This window comes from Arachis stenosperma, chromosome 6 (assembly GCF_014773155.1).
Source record: "Arachis stenosperma cultivar V10309 chromosome 6, arast.V10309.gnm1.PFL2, whole genome shotgun sequence".
NCBI classification, from domain to species: domain Eukaryota; kingdom Viridiplantae; phylum Streptophyta; class Magnoliopsida; order Fabales; family Fabaceae; genus Arachis; species Arachis stenosperma.
The window spans coordinates 24,842,890-24,857,582 of NC_080382.1; the positions used below are offsets into that span (position 1 = coordinate 24,842,890).

Below are 14,693 nucleotides of genomic sequence, written 5' to 3' on the forward strand. Positions count from 1 at the left end.
GAAAGGAGTAAGAAGGATTGGATGAAGACAGTAAGAAAGCAGAGAGACGGAAGGGAAGGCATCTTCATACGCTTATCTGAAGCTCTCACCAATGATATGCATAAGTATCTCTATCTTTATCTTATTGCTTTATTCGTTTACTACTATACCCATTTGAGTCTGCCTGACTGAGATTTACAAGGTGACCATAGCTTGCTTCATACCACCAATCTCCGTGGGATCGACCCTTACTCGCGTAAGGTTTATTACTTGGACGACCCAGTGCACTTGCTGGTTAGTTGTGCGAAGTTGTGTTTATGCCATGGTATTGAGCACCAAGTCTTTGGAGCCATTACTAGGGATTGTTTATGTTTTGAAAAGTATTGATCACAATTTCGTGCACCAAGTTTTTGGCGCCGTTGCCGGGGATTGTTCTTGTGTATGGACAACTGACGGTTCATCTTGTTGCTTAGATTAGGCATTTATTTTTTTTTCGAAATTCTTGAAGATGAATTCTAGAGTTTCATGATGATTTGTTGAAATCTGGCTGGCTGTAAAGCCATGTCTAATTTCATTGGACTGAGGTTTCAACTTTTCATCACAAGAGCTTGTTGATTTTCATCAATCTTGCTTTTGGAGCAGTGATTTGCTAAGGCTTGGCTGGCCTTTGGCCATGTCTAGTGTTTTGGACCGAAGCTTTCTTTGAAAGCTTGGCTGGCTGTGAAGCCATGTCTAATTCCTGGACCGGAGTCTTAGACTAGCATTGCACTGATTCCTGGAATTCTCATTAAGAATTTTGATATCTTTTTCCACTTAATTTTCGAAAAGCACAGAAAAAAATTCACAAAATCATAAAAAAACCCAAAAATATTTGATGTTTCTAGCTTGAGTCTAGTGTCTCATCTTCAGTTTGGTGTCAATTGCATGCATTCATTCATGTGTCTTAAGGATCTTCAAGTAATTCTTGATGATTTCTTACTCTGATCTTTGAATTCTTTTGACTTGAGTGTTTATGTGTCTCATATAGTGTCAGTAGTATACAAACTGCTAAGTTTGGTGTCTTGCATGCATTGTTATTTGATTCTTGTTGCATTTTGATTATTAAAAAATCCAAAAATATTTTTAATTTGTGTCTTTTCAAGTCAATGATACAAAGAATTGAAGATTCAGGACATACTGCAGAGGAATTACACAGAAAAAGCTGAGCATTCGAAAATGCCCAGTGAAGAAGACAGACTGGCGTTTAAACGCCAGCCAGGGTACCTGGTTGGGCGTTTAACGCCCAAAAAGGGTGCATTTTGGGCGTTAAACGCCAGAATGGATACCATTCTGGGCGTTTAACGCCAGGATGGTGCTAGGGGGAAGATTTTGTTTTCAAATCAATTTTTTTTCAAGTTTTCAAAGTTTTTCAAAATCAAATCTTTTTCAAATCATATCTTTTCAATCAAATGTTTTCAAAATCAATTTCTTTCCTTTTTCAAAGATACTTACTAACAATTAATGATTTGATTGAACATCTCAAATTTGTTACCTTTTCTGTTGAGAAAGGTTTAATGTTTGAATCATATCTTTTTCTTGTTAGGCAAGTCATTAATTTTAAAATCATATCTTTTAAAATTGTTTTCAAATCATATCCTTTTAAAAATTATTTTCAAATCATATCTTCTCAATCATATCTTTTTAATCACATCTTTTTCAAAATAGTTTTCAATCAAATCTTTTTAAGTTCTAATTTCAAAATCTTTTTCAAAAATCACTTGATTTCTTTCTTACTTTTAATTTCGAAAATCAATTAGTGGTTTTCAAAAATGTTTTCAAAATATTTTAATTAATTTTCGAAAAAAAATACTTCCCTCCCTCTCACATCCTTCTATTTATGGAGTACCACTCCTTCTCAATGCACAATTCGAACCTTATCTAATTAAAGTTCGAATTCTTCTTCTCCTTCTTCTTTCTATTTCTCTTTTCCTCTGACACCTCAAGGAATCTCTATACTGTGACATAGAAGATTCCACATTTTCTTGTTCTCTTCTCTTTCATATGAGCAGGAGCAGAGACAGAGGCATTCTAGTTGAAGCTGACCCTGAACCCGAAAGGACCTTGAAGAGAAAGCTAAGAGAAGCCAAAGCACAACTCTCTTTAGAGGACCTGACCGAATTCTTCAAAGAAGAAGAAGACATGGTAGCCGAAAACAACAATAATGCAAACAATGCAAGGAAGGTGCTGGGTGACTTTACTGCACCTACTCCCGACTTCTATGGGAGAAGCATCTCTATCCCTGCCATTGGAGCAAACAACTTTGAGCTTAAACCTCAATTAGTTTCTCTAATGCAACAGAATTGCAAGTTCCATGGACTTCCAATGGAAGATCCTCATCAGTTCTTAGCTGAATTCTTGCAAATCTGTGACACAGTCAAGACTAATGGGGTAGACCCTGAGGTCTATAGACTGATGCTATTCCCTTTTGCTGTAAGGGACAGAGCTAGAATATGGTTGGACTCTCAACCTAAAGAAAGCCTGGACTCTTGGGAAAAGCTAGTCAATGCCTTCTTGGCAAAGTTCTTTCCACCACAAAGATGGAGTAAGCTTAGAGTGGAAGTCCAAACCTTCAGACAGAAGGATGGAGAATCCCTCTATGAAGCTTGGGAAAGATACAAACAATTGATCAGAAAATGTCCTTCTGACATGCTTTCTAAATGGAGCATCATAGGTATTTTCTATGATGGTCTCTCTGAACTATCTAAGATGTCCTTGGATAGCTCTGCTGGAAGATCTCTTCATCTGAAGAAGACGCCTACAGAAGCTCAAGAGCTCATTGAAATGGTTGCAAATAACCAATTCATGTACACTTCTGAGAGAAATCCTGTGAACAATGGGACAAGTCAGAAGAAAGGAGTTCTTGAGATTGATACTCTGAACGCCATTTTGGCTCAGAATAAAATATTGACTCAACAAGTCAATTTGATTTCTCAAAGTCTGTCTGGAATGCAACATGCGCCTGGCAGTACTAAGGATGCTTCATCTGAGGAAGAAGCTTATGATCCTGAGAACCCTTCAATGGAAGAGGTGAATTACCTAGGAGAACCCTATGGTAACACCTATAATTCTTCATGGAGAAATCACCCAAATCTCTCATGGAAGAATCAAGAGAGACCTCAACAAGGTTTCAACAACAACAATGGTGGAAGAAACAGGTTTAGCAATGGCAAGCCTTTTCCATCATCTTCTCAGCAATAGACAGAGAATTCTAAGCAGAACCCCTCTGACTTAGCAACCATGGTCTCTGATCTAATCAAAACCACTCAAAGTTTCATGACTGAAACAAGGTCTTCCATTAGGAATTTGGAAGGACAAGTGGGACAGCTGAGCAAGAAAGTTACTGAACTCCCTCCAAGTACTCTTCCAAGCAACACAGAAGAAAATCCAAAAGGAGAGTGCAAAGCCATCAATATGGCCGAATTTGGAGAGGAAGGGGAGGAAGTGAACGCCACTGAGGAAGACCTCAATGGGCGTGCACTAGCCTCCAATGAGTTCCCCAATGAGGAACCATGGGAATCTGGGGCTCAAAATGAGACCATAGAGATTCCATTGGACTTACTTCTGCCTTTCATGAGCTCTGATGAGTATTCTTCCTCTGAAGAGGATAAGTATGTCACTGAAGAGCAAGTTGCTAAATACCTTGGAGCAATCATGAAGCTAAATGACAAGTTATTTGGAAATGAGACTTGGGAGGATGAACCTCCTTTGCTCACCAAAGAACTGGATGACTTGTCTAGGCAGAAATTACCTCAAAAGAGACAAGACCCTGGGAAGTTTTCCATACCTTGTACCATAGGCACCATGACCTTCAAGAAGGCTCTGTGTGACTTAGGGTCAAGTATAAACCTCATGCCTCTCTCAGTAATGGAGAAGCTAAGGATCTTTGAGGTACAAGCTGCAAAAATCTCACTAGAGATGGCAGACAACTCAAGAAAACAAGCTTATGGACTTGTAGAGAATGTTTTGGTTAAGATTGAAGACCATTACATCCCTACTGATTTCATAGTCCTAGAGACTAGGAAATGCATGGATGAAACCATCATCCTTGGCAGACCTTTCCTAGCCACAGCAAAGGCTGTGATTGATGTTGATAGAGGTGAACTGATCATTCAAGTGAATAGAGAATCCTTTGTGTTTAAGGCTCAAGGATATCCCTCTGTCACCATTGAGAGGAAGCATGAAGAGCTTCTCTCAATTCAGAGACAAACAGAGCCCCCACAGTTAAACTCTAAGTTTGGTGTTGGGAGGCCACAACCAAACTCTAAGTTTGGTGTTGAACCCCCACATTCAAACTCTAAGTTTGGTGTTGGGAAGTTCCAACATTGCTCTGAGTATCTGTGAGGCTCCATGAGAGTCCTCTGTCAAGCTACTGACATTAAAGAAGCGCTTGTTGGGAGGCAACCCAATATTATATTTTACATATTTTCTTTTGTTATTTTATTTCATTTTGTAGGTTGATGATCATAAGAAGTCACAAAATTAATTGAAAAAGCAAAAACAGAATGAAAAACAGGAAGAAAAACAGCACACCCTGGAGGAAGATGCTGCTGGCGTTCAAACGCCAGTAAGCCTAGCAGTTGGGCGTTTAACGCCCAGTCTGGCACCATTCTGGGCGTTTAACGCCAGAAAGGGGCACCAGACTGGCGTTAAACGCCAGAAAAGGGCAAGAACCTGGCGTTAAACGCCAGGAATGGGCACCAGCCCGGCGTTTAACGCCAGCAATGGCTCAAAACGTGAATTTTGATGCCATTTGGTGCAGGGATGCCTTTTCCTTGACACCACAGGATCTGTGGACCCCACAGGACCCCACCACCACTTTCTCTCTTCTTCCCCCATTCACCAATCACCTCAACACCTCTTCCCCAAAAACCCTTTACCTATCAAATCCCATCTTTCTCTTCACCACTCACATCCATCCTTCATAAAACCCCACCAACCTCACCCTTCAAATTCAAACCACTTTCCCTCCCAAACCCACCCATAATGGCCGAACACCATCTCCCCTCTCTCCTATAAATACCCTTCTTCACTCCTTCATTTTCACACAACCTAAACAACACTTCTCCCCCTCTTTGGCCGAATACACCACCATCTCCCTCTTCCTCATTTCTTCTTCTTCTACTCTCTTCTTTCTTCTTTTGCTCGAGGACGAGCAAACATTTTAAGTTTGGTGTGGTAAAAGCGTTGCTTTTTCGTTTTCCATAACCATTTATGGCATCCAACGCCGGAGAAACCTCTAGAAAGAGGAAAGGGAAGGCAAAAGCTTCCACCTCCGAGTCATGGGAGATGGATAGATTCATCTCAAGGGTGCATCAAGACCACTTCTATGAAGTTGTGGCCTTGAAGAAGGTGATCCCCGAGGTCCCCTTTTCACTCAAAAAGGGTGAATATCCGGAGATCCGCCATGAGATCCGAAGAAGAGGTTGGGAAGTGCTTACCAACCCCATTCAACAAGTCGGAATCTTGATGGTTCAAGAGTTCTATGCCAATGCATGGATCACCAAGAACCATGATCAAAGTGTGAACCCGGATCCAAAGAATTATCTTACTATGGTTCGGGGGAAATACTTGGATTTTAGTCCGGAAAGTGTGAGGGTGGCGTTCAACTTGCCTATGATGCAAGGAGATGAACATCCTTACACAAGAAGGGTCAACTTTGATCAAAGGTTAGACCAAGTCCTCACAATCATATGTGAAGAGGGCGCACAATGGAAGAGAGATTCAAGAGGCAAGGCGGTTCAATTGAGAAGGCATGACCTCAAACCCGTGGCTAGAGGATGGTTGGAGTTTATCCAACGCTCAATCATTCCCACTAGCAACCGGTCCGAAGTTACTTTAGACCGGGCCATCATGATCCATAGCATCATGATTGGAGAAGAAGTGGAAGTTCATGAGGTCATAGCCCAAGAACTCTACAAGGTGGCGGATAAGTCCTCTACCTTAGCAAGGTTAGCCTTTCCTCACCTCATTTGTCACCTCTGCTATTCAGTTGGAGTTGACATAGAGGGAGACATCACCATTGATGAGGATAAGCCCATCACCAAGAAAAGGATGGAGCACACAAGGGACCCCTCTCATCATGAGATCCCTGAGATGCCTCAAGGGATGCACTTTCCTCCACAAAACTATTGGGAGCAACTAAACACCTCCCTAGGAGAATTGAGTTCCAACATGGGACAACTAAGGGTGGAGCACCAAGAACACTCCATTCTCCTCCATGAAATAAGAGAAGATCAAAGAATCATGAGAGAGGAGGAACAAAGGCAAGGAAGAGACATTGAGGAGCTTAAGCACTCCATAGGACCTTCAAGAGGAAGGAAGAGCCGCCATCACTAAGGTGGACCCGTTCCTTGATTTCCTTGTTCTTTATTCTTCTGTTTTTCGAATTTTAGTGCTTATGTTTATCCATGTTTGTGTCTTATGATCATTAGTGTCTTAGTGTTTATGCCTTAAAGTTATGAATGTCCTATGAATCCATCACCTTTCTTAAATAAAAACGTGCTTAATTGAAAAGGAAAAGAATTGCATGAATTTTGAATTTTATAACAGTTTAATTATTTTGATGTGGTGGCAACACTTTTGTTCTCTGAATGTATGCTTGAACAGTGCATATGTCTTTTGAATTTGTGCTTCATGAATATTGGCTCTTGAAAGAATGATGAAAAAGGAGACATGTTACTGAGGATCTGAAAAATCATAAAAAAATGATTCTTGAAGCAAGAAAAAGCAGTGAATACAAAAAAAAACCGAAAAAAAAGGAAAGAAAAAGAAAAAGAAAGAAATAAAGTTGTGATCCAAGGCAATAAGAGTGTGCTTAAGAACCCTGGACACCTCTAGTTGGGGACTTTAGCAAAGCTGAGTCACAATCTGAAAAGGTTCACCCAATTATGTGTCTGTGGCATGTATGTATCCGGTGGTAATACTGGAAGACAGAGTGCTTTGGGCCACAGCCAAGACTCAATAAGTAGCTGTGTTCAAGAATCATCATACTTAACTAGGAGAATCAATAACACTATCTGGATTCTGAGTTCCTAAAGAAGCCAATCATTCTGAGTTCCAAAGGATAAAATGAGATGCCAAAACTATTCAGAGGCAAAAAGCTAAAAGCCCCGCTCATCTAATTAATACTGATCTTCATAGATGTTTTTGGAGTTCATTGCATATTCTCTTCTTTTTATCTTATTTGATCTTCAGTTGCTTGGGGACAAGCAAAAATTTAAGTTTGGTGTTGTGATGAGCGGATAATTTGTATCCTTTTTGGCATTATTTTTAGTATATTTTTAGTATGATCTAGTTAGTTTTTAGTATATTTTTATTAGTTTTTAGTTAAAATTCACTTTTCTGGACTTTACTATGAGTTTGTGTGTTTTTTTGTGATTTCAGGTATTTTCTGGCTGAAATTGAGGGACCTGAGCAAAAATCTGATTCAGAGACTGAAAAGGACTGCAGATGCTGTTGGATTCTGACCTCCCTGCACTCGAAGTGGATTTTCTGGAGCTACAGAAGCCCAATTGGCGAGCTCTTAACGGCGTTGGAAAGTAGACATCCTGGGCTTTCCAGCAATATATGATAGTCTATACTTTGCCCAAGATTTGATGGCCCAAACCGGCGTTCAAAGTCACCTCAAGAAATTCCAGCGTTAAACGCCGGAACTGGCACCTAAATGGGAGTTAAACGCCCAAACTGGCATAAAAGCTGGCGTTTAACTCCAAGACAAGTCTCTACACGAAAATGCTTCATTGCTCAGCCCAAGCACACACCAAGTGGGCCCGGAAGTGGATTTTTATGTCATTTACTCATCTTTGTACACCTTAGGCTACTAGTTTTCTATAAGTAGGACCTTTTACTATTGTATTTGACATGGGGGTAGCTATCTTTGAGTTTTATGCTATCTTAGATCGTTTGGGAGGCTGGCCATTCGGCCATGCCTAGACCTTGTTCTTATGTATTTTCAACGGTGGAGTTTCTACACACCATAGATTAAGGTGTGGAGCTCTGCTGTACCTCGAGTATTAATGCAATTACTATTGTTCTTCTATTCAATTCCGCTTGTTCTTTGTCCAAGATATCACTTGTTCTTCAACTTGATGAAGGTGATGATTGTCACGGATCATCACCATTCTCACTCATGAACAAAGTGACTGACAACCACTCTTGTTCTACAAGCATACGAAGCTTAGTGAATATCTCTTGGATTCTTTAATCGGAGTCTTCGTGGTATAGGCAAGAACTGATGGCGGCATTCAAGAGAATCCGGAAGGTCTAACCTTGTCTGTGGTATTCTGAGTAGGATTCAATGATTGAATGACTGTGACGTGCTTCAAACTCCTGAGGGCGGGGCGTTAGTGACAGACGCAAAAGAATCACTGGATTCTATTCCGGCCTGATTGAGAACCGACAGATGGATAGCCTATGCTGTGATAGAGCATCAGGGACGTATTTCCAATGAGAGGATGGGAGGTAGCCACTGACAACGGTGAAACCCTACACGAGCTTGCCATGGAAAGGAGTAAGAAGGATTGGATGAAGACAGTAAGAAAGCAGAGAGACGGAAGGGAAGGCATCTTCATACGCTTATCTGAAGCTCTCACCAATGATATGCATAAGTATCTCTATCTTTATCTTATTGCTTTATTCGTTTACTACTATACCCATTTGAGTCTGCCTGACTGAGATTTACAAGGTGACCATAGCTTGCTTCATACCACCAATCTCCGTGGGATCGACCCTTACTCGCGTAAGGTTTATTACTTGGACGACCCAGTGCACTTGCTGGTTAGTTGTGCGAAGTTGTGTTTATGCCATGGTATTGAGCACCAAGTCTTTGGAGCCATTACTAGGGATTGTTTATGTTTTGAAAAGTATTGATCACAATTTCGTGCACCAAGCTTCATGATGGCTCCTAGATTTTGAGCAACTTGCTCTCCAGTTACATCTTCATCCTCTTCAGAGGAAGAATAATCTTCAGAGCTCATGAATGGCAGAAGGAGATTTAATGGAATCTCTATGGTCTCTATATAAGCCTCAGATTCCTTTAGGTCCTTAATGGGGAACTCTTTCTTACTTGAGAGACATCCCAGGAGGTCTTCCTCACTAGGATTTTCGTCCTTCTCCTCCCTTGTGCATTCGGCCATATTGATTACATCAATGGCCTTGCACTCTCTTCTTGGATTTTCTTCTGTATTGCTTGGGAGAGTACTGGGAGGAGTTTCAGTGACTTTCTTACTCAGCTGGCCCACTTGTGCCTCCAAATTTCTGATGGAGGACCTTGTTTCACTCATAAAACTTAGAGTGGCCTTAGATAGATCAGAGACTAAATTTGCTAAATTAGAGGGGCTCTGCTCAGAATTCTCTGTCTGTTGCTGAGAAGATAATGGAAAAGGCTTGTTATTGCTGAGCCTGTTTCTTCCACCATTATTAAAGCCTTGTTGAGGCTTTTGTTGATCCTTCCATGAGAAATTTGGATGATTTCTCCATGATGAATTATAGGTGTTTCCATAAGGTTCACCCATGTAATTTACCTCTGCTATTGCAGGGTTCTCAAGATCATAAGCTTCTTCAGAAGCTGCCTCTTTAGTATTGTTGGATGCATTTTGCCATCCATTCAGACTTTGAGAAATCATGTTAACTTGTTGAGTCAACACTTTGTTCTGAGCCAATATGGCATTCAGAGTATCAATTTCAAGAACTCCCTTCCTCTGAGGCATCCCATTATTCACGGAATTCCTTTCAGAAGTGTACATAAATTGGTTATTTGCAACCATGTCAATAAGTTCTTGAGCTTTTGCAGGCATTTTCTTTAAGTGAATGGATCCACCTGCAGAATGGTCTAGTGACATTTTAGAGAACTCAGACAGACCATAATAGAATATGTCTAATATGGTCCATTCTGAAAACATGTCAGAATGACACTTTTTGGTCATCTGCTTGTATCTTTCCCAAGCTTCATAGAGGGATTCACCATCTTTTTGCTTGAAGGTCTGAACATCCACTCTAACCTTGCTCAGTTTTTGAGGAGGAAAGAATTTATCCAAGAAGGCCGTGACCAGCTTATCCCAGGAGTCCAGGCTATCTTTAGGTTGTGAGTCCAACCATGTTCTAGCTCTGTCTCTTACAGCAAAAGGGAAAAGCATGAGCCTGTAGACTTCAGGATCTACTCCATTCGTCTTTACAGTTTCACAAATCTGTAAGAACTCAGTTAAAAACTGGTAAGGATCTTCAGATGGAAGTCCATAAAACTTGCAGTTCTGTTGCATTAGAGAAACTAATTGAGGTTTCAGCTCAAAATTGTTTGCTCCAATGGCCGGAATTGAGATGCTTCTTCCATCAAACTTGGACGTTGGTTTAGTAAAATCACCCAGCATCCTCCTTGCATTATTATTGTTGGGTTCGGCTGCCATCTCCCTTTCTTGTTCGAAAATTTCAGAAAGGTTGTCTCTGGATTGTTGTAATTTAGCTTCTCTTAGTTTCCTCTTCAGAGTCCTTTCAGGTTCAGGATCAGCTTCAACAAGAATGCCCTTTTCCTTGTTCCTGCTCATATAGGGAAGAAGAGAACAAGAAAAGAAAGAGGAATCCTCTATGTCACAGTAAAGAGGTTCCTTATTGTGAGTAGAAAAGAAGAAGAATAGGAAGGAGAAGAGGAAAATTCGAACTCAGAGAGAGGGGGGGGTTCAAATTTTAGGATGAAGAGAAGTGTTAGTAAATAAATAAATAAATAGAAGAAGAGAGGAGAGAGAGAATTTCGAAAATAATTTTGAAAAAGTAGTTAGTGATTTTCAAAAATTAAAGATAAGATATAATTAAAATTAAAATTTAAAACAATTAATTAATTAAAAAGAATTTTTTTGAAAAAGGATGAGATATTTTCAAAAATTAGAGAGGGAGAAGTAGTTTGGTGGTTTTGAAAAATATAAGAAACAAACAAAAAGTTAATTAGTTAGTTGAAAAAGATATTAAAATTAAATTTGAAAAGATAAGAAGATAAGAAGTTAGATAAGATATTTTTAAATCAAATTTTGAAAAAGATAAAATTTTGAAAAAGATATGATAAAAAGATAAGATAAAAAGATATGGTTAAAAAGATTTAATTTTTAAAATTAAAATTAATTACTTAACTAACAAGAAACTAAAAGATAAGATTCTAGAATTTAAAGATTGAACCTTTCTTAACAAGAAAGTAACAAACTTCAAATTTTTGAATCAATCATATTAATTGTTGGCATGATTTTCGAAAATAAAGATAAAACTAAGAAAAAGATTTTTGAAAAGGATTTTTGAAAATTAATAAGAAAAAGGAAAAGATTTAATTTTTGAAAAAGTTTTGAAAAGATAAGATTTTTAAAATTGAAAATTTGACTTGACTTGTAAGAAACAACTAAATTAAAAAAAATTTTTTTTGACCAAGTCAACCCAAAATTTCGAAAATTTGGAGAGAAATAAGGAAAGATATTTTTTTGATTTTTGAATTTTAATGATGAGAGAGAAAAAAAATTAAAATTAAAACGTCATAATTGTGTTTTTCTCTTTTCTTTTTGGATCAAAACAAGGAATGCATGCAAGAACACTATGAATGTCAAGATGAACACCAAGAACACTTTGAAGATCATGATGAACATCAAGAACATATTTTTGAAAAATTTTTAATGCAAAGAAAACATGCAAGACACCAAACTTAGAAATCTTTAATGCATGGATACTAACAAACGAAAAATGCATGTGATAAACAACAAAAATTGCAAAACAAGAAAACATCAAGATCAAACAAGAAGACTTACCAAGAACAACTTGAAGATCATGAAGAACACCATGAATGCATGAGCTTTTCAAAAAATGCATAATAATTTTTAAAACATGTAATTGACACCAAACTTAAAAATTGACTCAAAATTCAAACAAGAAACAAAAAATATTTTTGATTTTTATGATTTTATGATTTTTTTTTGTATTTTTATTATTTTTTTTTTCGAAAATAATTTTTGGGAAAAACGAAAACAAAGAAAAATTTTGAAAAAAATTTTTGAAAACTTTTTTTTTGAAAAGAAAATTACCTAATCTGAGCAACAAGACGAACCGTTAGTTGTCCATACTCGAACAATCCCCGGCAACGGCGCCAAAAACTTGGTGCACAAAATTGTAAATCACACTTTTCACAACTCGTACCACTAACCAGCAAGTGCACTGGGTCGTCCAAGTAATACCTTACGTGAGTAAGGGTCGATCCCACGGAGATTGTTGGTATGAAGCAAGCTATGGTCATCTTGTAAATCTCATTCAGGCAGATAATAATTGGTTATGGGAAATATAAAGAGATACTTGCTTAAATAATAAAGGATAAAAATACTTATGTAAATTAATGATGGGAATTTCAGATAAGCGTATGGAGATGCTTGTCCCTGTTGAATCTCTGCTTTCCTACTGCTTTCATCCAATCCTTCTTACTCCTTTCCATGGCAAGCCGTATGTAGGGCATCACCGTTGTCAATGGCTACATCCCATCCTCTCAGTAAAAATGGTCCAAATGCTCTGTCACAGCACGGCTAATCATCTGTCAGTTCCCAATCAGGCTGGAATAGAATCCCGTGATTCTTTTGCATCTGTCACTAACGCCCAGCCTTCAGAAGTTTGAAGCTTGTCACAGTCATTTAATCCCAGAATCCTACTCGGAATACCACAGACAAGGTTAGACTTTCCGGATTCCCATGAATGCCGCCATCAATTCTAGCTTATACCACGAAGATGCTGATTAAGGAATCCAAGAGATATGCGCCCGATCTAAGGTAGAACGGAAGTGGTTGTCAGTCACGCGCGTTCATAGCTGAGAATGATGATGAGTGTCACGGATCATCACATTCATCAAGTTGAAGTGCAACGAATATCTTGGAACAGGAATAAATCGAATTGGATAGAAAATAATAGTAATTGCATTAAAACTTGAGGTACAGCAGAGCTCCACACCCTTAATCTATGATGTGTAGAAACTCCACCGTTGAAAATACATAAGTGAAAGAAGTTTAGGCATGGCCGAATGGCCTGCCCCCATGAAGGTCTAAGGACTAGGCGTCCAGAGACTGAATAATACAATCCAAGATATCTAATAAACTAGTAAAAAGTTCTATTTATACTAAACTAGCTACTAGGGTTTACAGAGGTAAGTAATTGATGCATAAATTCACTTCCAGGGCCCACTTGGTGTATGTTTGGGCTGAGTTTTATCTATCCACGAGCTGAGGCTTCTTTTGGAGTTGAACGCCAAGTTGTAACTTGTTTTGGGCGTTCAACTCCGGTTTGTGACGTGTTTCTGGCGTTTGACTCTAGACAGCAATATGGAACTGGCGTTGAGCGCCAGTTTACGTCGTTTAATCACAAATAAAGTATAAACTATTATATATTGTTAGAAAGATCTGGATGTCTACTTTCCAACGTCGTTAAGAGCGCGCCATTTGGAGTTCTGTAGCTCCAGAAAATTCATTTCGAGTGCAGGGAGGTCAAATTCCAACAGCATCAGCAGTCCTTTGTCAGCATCCTATCAGAGTTTTGCTCAGGTCCCTCAATTTCAGCCAGAAAATACCTGAAATCATAAAAAACACAAAAACTCATAGTAAAGTCCAGAAATGTGAATTTAGCATAAAAACTAATGAAAACATCCCTAAAAGTAACTAGAACCTATTAAAAACTACCTAAAAACAATGCCAAAAAGTGTGTAAATTATCCGCTCATCAGCGAGCATCAGAATGGCTCCGTATGAGGCTCTGTAAGGAAGAAAATGTCAGTCTCCGCTTTGCTAGTATGAAGATGGGGAGAAAGGATTGTTGGGGCCGGAGATGATAGATGAGACCACTAAACAAGTCAAGAAAATCTGAGATAGGATACTTACTGCTCAGAGTCGTCAGAAGAGTTTCGCCGATTAGAGGCGGAACCCCTTGGAGTTTGAGGAAGGAGACCATGTTTTCCTTAAAGTCACTCCAATCACAGGAGTAGGTAGGGCAATTAAAGCAAAGAAGTTGAATCCTCGATACATTTGTCCGTTTCAGATCCTGGAGAGGGTTGGACCGGTGGCGTATCGGATGGCTCTACCACCCCACCTTTCGAACCTACATGACGTATTTCACGTGTCGCAGCTTCGGAAGTATACTCCTGATGCTAGCCATGTGTTAGAACCTGAATCCGTTCAGTTAAAAGAAGTATACTCCTGACGCTTCCTGTGGCTCCGGTCAAAATTACTGATACTAGTATCCAACGATTGCGTAGAAAAGAGGTTTCGTTAGTCAAAGTGGCATGGAGTTGAGCCGGCATTGAGGAACACACTTGGGAACTTGAGTCGGAGATGTGAACTGAGTACTCGCATTTATTCTCAGGTAATTGGATTCAAATTTTGTGGGCAATATTTCCAATTAGGTGGGTGGAATGTAAAACCCGGTTAATTAATGACTAATTAACCCATAAAATGAGAATTTATTTTAGAAAGTCAAAATGTGATTTTTATGGCTTAATATGATAGAGGAGATTAAAACGAGGATTTCGATACTAATTTTATAGAAATTGGACCAAGATTGGACCGAACAGGCCAACCAGGCCAACCGGACCCATATTGGGCCCTTGGTCCAACCAAACTAAACCTAAAATCCTAATTTTCAGCACTCTCTCTCCTCTCTAAGACACTAAACACGCTGAAAATG

General features: G+C 39.1%; 1 non-coding gene across 1 annotated transcript; it reads right to left on the bottom strand.

Moving 5' to 3' along the window:
* Window positions 1-2,562: 2,562 nt before the first annotated feature.
* LOC130937313 (small nucleolar RNA R71) lies at window positions 2,563-2,670 on the bottom strand. The gene has a single exon (XR_009068536.1). It is a non-coding gene; the product is annotated as a small nucleolar RNA R71 (small nucleolar RNA).
* Window positions 2,671-14,693: the final 12,023 nt, after the last annotated feature.